We start from the raw sequence: 7,093 nt of genomic DNA, 5'->3' as shown, positions 1-7,093 counted from the left end.
ATACATGTTTTTATTTAGATATATTTAACTCGTAACTGGTTCATGTGAGCTCAAGAGAGGTCGTTACTATTTTGATTGTGAACATACGTTACCCCTTTATTGGCAGGACGCTGCGTGTCGCAAGAAGCTAGCTCGCGTCAACGTAACTTATGTAACGCAAACGAATTGCCGAACTCACGAAGCCCTTTCTCGCATATACTTATGCTGTCAGCAAATGAAAGACCTGCTCCTTTTCTCGTGTCGTGTTATTTTGTTGTTAAGCAATACAATTTTAGGTTTTTATATAGACCAGCCGGTTCGAGCCCTTCGATAAGCTGCCTTTGTATTACTGTTAGATTTCTATGCATAGGTCGCATCAGGAATAACAGTAATAATAATAAATTATGCTAGAATAAGGACCTGAGGATGCTTGAAATAACTGTTATGTTAACTGAAGTTTTATCAATATTGTTATTATTTTTGATGCTGGCGGTAATAGTTATAGCAGTATCAGGAATCCATTGAAGAAAATGCACGCCGATCACTCGTTGAAGGCCGCATACACGGCATCACTTGCTGCCCGATAGCCCCTGCTTCCAGCAACAATAATGACTTCTTCTTTGTAATGCCATCTTATTTTATCGGGTCGCTTTGCGTCAATTTTGATTTCTCAATGAATCCATGTTGGTTTATATAGTGAGCTAGTTGTCCTTCGCTTCTCCCCTACTTGTTCCCTCCCGTTACCAGCTACTGCGTGTCTAGCCCAAAAAGGCACTGTCTCCTATTTTAGCTGGTGGTCTGTTATAAAAATAATATGTATTTATAGGGGGGAAACATTAAAATGTATCTAATGTGTGCTTTCCATCTTCTGTCGTTTCACTGAAAATGTATATTACTTTCCATGCTTATTAATTACTACGTACTGCGACGCAAGTAGATAGGTGGCTTCGAAACTGCTTACGTGTGTGGAGATCTCGGCCGGCAATTGTAGTTACGAGGCAGTACCTCGACCCATCGCACATCTGGATCCTTTGTTTGTATATGTCGTTTTGATGTTAATCTCCTAAATTTATATATAGTAATTGCTCCAGATGACCGGATTATAGGAAGAGGAAGAAGGATTTCGACCGTGTTTACAGATTAACACCGGTAAGAGCTATAAAAACACCGCCATCATATTGATATTACTTCGATAACTGCTTTTAGAACCTCAGCATACCTCTATAGAAGTGCCGTCAGCTGTTTCCTCACCTTTACCTTTTCTGCTGCTTCCACTGCTACTACTGGCCTAGTTATTACGCTTTCTGTTATTGTCGATAATGTGATTATTGTAAAAGTGCATATATTTTGTGCAATATCAACAGCGGCAGCGGCGTCAACGACGGTGGAAAAGCGACATCGAGCAACATAAACAAACAGAAATTTAAATTTTCAGATTAGTCTGCAAACAAAGTATTGAAGACGGACGCGTATTAAGACGAAGGCGAAGTATCAGGCCTGTTCGATCCGTACGACACCTGTGAGTTGCTGCCGGCAGGTGGCACGTTAGCGTCGTCTAACGTTTCTTCTCGTGAATATTACGCCCATATCACATATCGTTCTGCATTGGGGACGTGCGGAAAGCGTCATGGGCAGTACCGCCGACCGCAGCTGCTGTGGCCATTTAGAGAGCGCCTTTGTATTGTTCGCTCTGACAAAGCGTACAATTACGATCATTGATCCAATAAAAGCATCACAGAATTACCCTTTGCCATTTATGCTAGGTAAAAAAAAAATGGAACACTTGACGGTGACGAACACGACACGGTCATTTCGTGACATCCGATTTGATCTGATCAGGTCCTGCCGGAATTCGTGAAACCCCCAACATTCAAAAACATTTTTTTTACCTGCATTATTTCTAATGTGCTTTTCGCATCATACCACCAGGAGCCACCTATGCATGTTGTTCGATGGTACGCGCACAGCGTACAGCCAGCCTTACGAAGTATTTTACTATATCTCTACACATGAAGATGATTTTTTCGCCCTTTTACGTGTCCTCGTCAGACTCCACCTCTATTACCCTACTAAAAGTGTCAAGGTGGAGGATGAAATATATATATTGATAAAATTATACAGCAACGGTTCCGGCATCAACACACCGTTGGCATGCTAACCGAAGTCTCTAATTTTTGCGCAAAAGGGGCCGATGCTGACGAACAAACGTACCTATGCCGTTCCCGCAGCGTCCCAACCAATACCGTCCGTTGTGCTCTTCTAAATAGTGTATGTGTGTGTGCATGTACGTCTGTGTGCAAGGGGCGGACGACCCAGCTCATGCTGACTAGTTCTTTCTCCTTTATATTTCCGTAGATGATGGTACGTACGTACGCGTGCACGGCGCTTCGCCCTGTATCCCTCTTCGACTGCACTGCGGCTGTTCAGCCGCCGTAATAAGCTGATACGATACACTCTTCGCGTACGCGGCGATACGAGTACACGAGCTGTAGTAGTATATATATAGACGACAACAACAGATAGTGACGGCGCGCCTAGATTTCAAAATTAATTGATGAGCGAACATTAAAACATTTGAGCCTTAGAAGAGCGCGCTGGCGTTTCTACTGATCGACAACATCAGCGGCGGCAGTGACGATGATGACGACGACGACGACGACGACGGAGAACCAACAACAAAAAGGAAAAGCACAAAATATCCGAAACCTGATACCGTCCTAAAATTCAACGAGGCTTTGCCCCATCCGCGTGAACAGAAGCATCAGCAGCAGGAGGAACAGCGTCAGCAGCATTAGCCACAGCATAAACTGAACAAGAAAAACAACGAAGTAAGTAGCATTCATGGGATGCCTGATATCTGATGCTATGGGATACGAGACCGTCTGATGGCCGTCGGTGCCTATGCTGCTGCTGCTGCTGCTGTTGTTGGGCCTCCCCCTCCGGATATTGTGCCGACGGCAGGTCCGCAACCGTGTCCGAAGCTTGGGATCAACGGTCGATCAGTTCTAAAATAAATCTAAGAACAGGCTTTATTATATGTAGTCATTTGCGCGCGCCTCCCTACCATGCCATTGATGAATTACTGTATTTTGTTGTTGTGCGTAGTAGCGGTGTAGTGGGTACGTACGAAGTGGGAAATGGGGTAACTATCCGGTGCAAAGTTGCTCACTTTATCTGCCGTTATCTTTCTTTGTTTGTCTTCTGTTTTGGCCTGCCCCTTCGTATTCTCACGGTTGCCACCTGTGCAAAAATACATAACACAGTTATAAAAATTATCATCATTGGTTCCTATATGTCAACGTTTTTTTGTGTAGTGTGTGTTCATGAAATATTTGTTGTGTTGGGGGCGACAACCAGAGGGCGCTCCATCGACCCGGGCTAGCATATCTGTTCTGGCAATGATCGGTAATCAATAAACCACATTGCAAGCCGGACGATTTATCACTGCTTAACTGTATATTAATATGCGGATATAATTTGTTTATACAGGCTGTATAATATGCATCTTCAGTCTAACCATATGTCATTATATTCAAATAGTGACATTTCAAGAACACAGATAACTTACTTAGAACAAAAAGAAAGTTAGATACTTCCAATACGCCAGTGTGTCTCCGTTTGAGCTTTCTTTTTCATCCTGACCAAAAAATTCGTTAGGCTGTTAACCCATACCAGCTTAGCGCCTCTAATAGCATATATTTTTCGACAAAGTAAAGCCTCCGCTTTTATTTTGTGTTTTTTTTTGCGTTTTTCCAGTGTGTTCTACCTCCTGTGGCCTCTTAGACGAGAACGGAGACAGCACGAACCTGATCGTTAATCATAGCACTGCTCACGGTCATATCGCACAGTATTCATATGGTACGCGTTATATACAGAGAAACAGATAGACACACGGAAACATAGTATGCCCTATTCAGGCCATCTGTAAACCGTATGCGAAAGAACAATTTTCGGGTCGAGATGACAAGAATTCACCTGGTGTTGTTGGCCACTTGTTCTGCTCACGCCTTGTATACTATACGTTACGTGGACAGTGAGGCGCGTATGCCACACATCTAATGCTTAATGAAAGGAGATGCTATCCTCAGAAAAAGATGTGGACGAGGTGCTTGTAGTAGCAATTAAAGTAATCGTAGGTCTACGGCATCGATCTTTGTCCCGCTGTTGAGTGAAGTTTTATCTATGGCGTGTGTAGCATGTCTCACGTGCAACCCCATTGCTACGGTCATTCAGGTATTAAGACTATCGCGACTAGTGTAATGCTACGCTACTCCCACTGCTATCGCTACGGAGCCAGGGTCGGAATGATGACGTTGTCGACGTTGGTTCGACAGCGGAAACTATCGTAGGGCTCGTAGCCAATGCGGTGCTGCGTACCCCAGTAATTAATGTTGCAGCTAAGTGAGGAGACTTGTTTGATTTAGCGAGCTAACTGAAGCCGACGACGACGACGACGACAATGAACGTCTTACGCGATTCTGCGCACGATACCGCCACTGCCTATGAATTAGCAGCGCTTTGCTCTGCCGCGAAGGATGACTATGGGATCCGTGCTGCGGCAGTATGCCCCCGAAAATCGTATTGTCCGTCGAACGCGCTTAGGCGAGCCCTTTGCGCGGGCTTGGCTAGGACTTCTGCTTCGAGCGTTCTCTTGAGGGGCGTTCAATAGGTGTACATTGTTCTGTAGTGGGCATCCGGATTTGTCAATGAAGCGGCGCTAGAGGAGGGACCTCCGGTGTCTCCAGTGCTCCGAAGCAACGGCGACGAACTACGGCTAAGATGACATCAGAAACGCGAGTGAGCATCGACGAAGAGTGGTGGCTGACGCTGGCAACGTTCTCTAATGCCGGCCAATACCTTAACATCCAGTCAACCGCACCTTGTTCTACCTGCTAGGCAAGTGGGGTAGAGACGACCACTAATGGTCAGCAGAAGATCACCACAAAGAGGAGCTGTGAGCAAGGAACAGTCGGATAGATCTTGACACTGACGTTGCTTGAAGTGACGAAGTCATTAAGCTCACGCCGTAACACAGAACCACACGCCATACAGCAACAGCAACAGCAGCGTACGCTGGCTAAGACACTCAAGAGTACTAAGGATCTTCCTGAAGTGTTAGTTTAGGGTGAAACGGCTGGTTTGATTAAGCCACATAACAGAGACCCAGCTATTTTTTCTACCATGAGCAAGTTCGGATCCTCGTAAGTATATCGCTGGCAAAGCACTGTAAAAACGCCGCAAGCCTTTAGTGAGGTCATTGATTTCTCTCCGATGGTACCGTGGCGCTAACGGAGGTCCATCTACAAATCGTAGATAAAGGCATAGACTTACTCTCCATTAAGTCTCGATGTATGTACAACTATTTGTAAGCAGTCAATGCGTAAGCTAAGACTTAGTAATAGGATTTATTACAATACAACATTCGCTGAAGGAAGCTAGCCTGTCCTTCGACACTACCTTTAAGCCGTCTTCGTCGACGTCTTTAGTACCAGATAAGTATCCCCGGTACGTACGCTGTCGTATCGTTTTTTCCGTCGCCACATGTCGTGTGCGATCCATGCTAATTGGCGTAACGTGACGATTACGGCAGAGCAACTCATTGAATTAGAAAGAATAAATTCACGTCCAGTACACAATTTCAGAAAAGCTCGCCCGAACCACTAAAGCTACCCAAAACATCGAGGCAACTGCGCTGAGCCTTTGCGTCTCAGCTCTCTGAGCTGAACAAGCTACTATACTATATTTTAATGAATGATGTTACAGCCACCAGTCCCGTCGCGGCTAGCGCATCGCAGTGAACCTGGCGGGCAGCCCGTAAAAAACAACATTCGAATTGTCGCGCAGCGATGGGCAGACGGGTAGCAGGACAAGCGGCGCAAACAGAGGCCAGTCAGGAGTGCATGACCCGAACGCTCTTGGAACGCTCACGTGGAGGAAGTCAATTAAGCGAAATTCACGATTCTGGAATCTGGAACGACTATAGTAACAATTACTGCAAGAATAAGAACGAGAACAACAAAGGCACCGGCGAAATTTGCATGTTACGTTTTAACCGTATTGAATATTGTATAGCAGTTGTGTATCTATGTGCATATCTAACGGCACGTTAATAGCTAAATGTACGATCTCGAGTCAAGGTAGGAAGACTGTGTGAATTTAAGGGAAGACAGGTATTTAGCAGCAGGGAAAAAGCAACTGTATCTGACTACTATAAAAAATACAAGCTCGTTTTTTTTTTTTAAATACAGCTGAATTTTTCAATGTAAGCACGCAGTGCTGTCTGTTGAATTTCACTAGAAAATATACAATCGTTGTATGGACGTGGGTTCGCAGCTCAGTACCTCGACAGGACCTTTAACAGAACAAAATGCGCCTTGTGGAAAGCCAGCTCTATGCTTATTCGTTGATTGCAATGAAGGCACTTGTATCGTCGAGTTGAAAGAAATCTATAAATGTTACGGATAAACTGTTGACGTCATCATTTCTTTAGATAATTTCGATGCTCATCAGTCAAGCAGGCCAATCAGCTGGACCGAACAGGCAACAGCAGGTACCAATAAGAAACACCTCTATATTTCATTATCAGCACAGCTCTAGAAAGGATACGTTTAATTTCATCTTAGACTAGCCCGTTTCTCTTTCGAGACTTAATAAATGTGTCGTTTTTAACGCCCGCGGAGTTCTTCCGACGCTTGCCCGGGATGCTCGCTTATATTGCTTACGTGCTCACGCCAGCATCACTTAATCATGACGATGCTTCTGCTTGATCTTGCTAGATCTGCCATAAACGATAGCCAACAGACGATTCCGTCGTAGTCTCCTGCTACAACGCATTGGTTTATTGACGCTTGTTGTTTTGTACACGCACGCACACGCGTGAGCATCCAAAAGTTCAACTAGTTTTGTTCGGTCGTCTATCGTTTTTGTTTCTTTCGTCTTTAATCGAGCGCAACAATAAATCCACTCAATTCTCAGACTCGAGTCGGCCGCTGCTGTTCAGTGTGGTACTTGCAGGCGACTTGTTGCGTTGGGCTCTATTCGGTTGTGAGAGGTGATCCCAGACGTCAACGCTGCTGCTGCTGCTGCTGCTGCTGCTGCTGCTGCGGTAACAACA

The 7,093-nt window shown here is 45.0% G+C and overlaps 1 long non-coding RNA gene across 1 annotated transcript in view; it reads left to right on the top strand.

Annotated features, from left to right (window-relative positions):
* The window catches only part of LOC147753390 (uncharacterized), a 12,827-nt gene extending 11,142 nt beyond the window's left edge, over positions 1-1,685 (top strand). The window contains exons 3-4 of the long non-coding RNA XR_015311367.1: positions 917-1,128; positions 1,415-1,685. This is a non-coding gene — a long non-coding RNA (uncharacterized LOC147753390). The remainder of the gene's footprint in view (positions 1-916; positions 1,129-1,414) is intronic.
* The last annotated feature ends 5,408 nt before the right edge of the window (positions 1,686-7,093 follow it).

This window comes from Varroa jacobsoni, unplaced genomic scaffold, assembly GCF_002532875.2.
Source record: "Varroa jacobsoni isolate VJ856 unplaced genomic scaffold, vjacob_1.0 scaffold_520, whole genome shotgun sequence".
Lineage (NCBI taxonomy): Eukaryota > Metazoa > Arthropoda > Arachnida > Mesostigmata > Varroidae > Varroa > Varroa jacobsoni.
The sequence above is the reverse complement of the archived record's forward strand: the minus strand, read 5'-3'. Positions and strand labels throughout refer to the sequence as shown.